The sequence below is a fragment of the Arachis duranensis genome, chromosome 10 (genome assembly GCF_000817695.3).
Source record: "Arachis duranensis cultivar V14167 chromosome 10, aradu.V14167.gnm2.J7QH, whole genome shotgun sequence".
Taxonomy (NCBI): Eukaryota; Viridiplantae; Streptophyta; class Magnoliopsida; order Fabales; family Fabaceae; genus Arachis; species Arachis duranensis.
Genome location: NC_029781.3, coordinates 19,893,882 through 19,894,770, shown reverse-complemented (window position 1 = coordinate 19,894,770; position 889 = coordinate 19,893,882).

The window sequence follows — 889 nt, the reverse complement described above, 5'->3', positions numbered from 1 at the left end:
ATAAGCAGTCACAAAAAAAATATTAATTATGTAAGCAACAAACATTTATCGTGCAACCATTGAATCTATTTTAATATAATAAAATATAATATTTTTGGTAAATCATGAAAACATATTTTAATTATTTATATTTAAACAAAAATTTATTATCAGTTATTTTTATGTAAAATTGATAAATAAAAATTATTTAATTATTTAACTATTTTTAATTATCAACTTCACATTAAAATAATTTTTTATATTTATATTTTTTCACTTTATGCGTATATTTATTATTTTTTATAATTATTTTTATTGAATTTTGATTGAATGACTAAACTTTCAAATCCATAGCTTAAACAGTTTTATGTCCAATTTAAGTTTCACAACCTTACAAAAAAAAATCAGATAAAATTCCCAAAATCGCACAAAAAATGCAGCAATCTCTACTGCAAAACGTGAACAAGCAAAGCAAGCAAAAATGAAGAATAAAATAAAATAACTTCATATTGTAGTGATATTTTAATAACGACGAAATGTCATCCTTCCTTTAATGACATAATTATTCCAAATATTACCTCCCATACACTTCTTTTTAATCCCCTCTGTCTTTTCATTACATCACTAATCACACTCTACAGTATCCACTCCGTACGGATCTCTCTCTCTCTCTCCAGTCACTATCACTAACAAACCTGAAAGCACCATGACCATATGGCCAACCACATGGCTGAAATCACACCGTAAAACCCGACCCGCAGATCTGATCCGATCCAAGTCCTCAGGTTTTTCTTGCTCTTCCCTCAAAGACATTGAAACCCTTCTCCAATCCGAACCCATACCCGAACCTGATTCTCCCAAGTCACCCAAATCAATCTTCCGCCGCCTCCGCATAACCACCTCCCTCCTC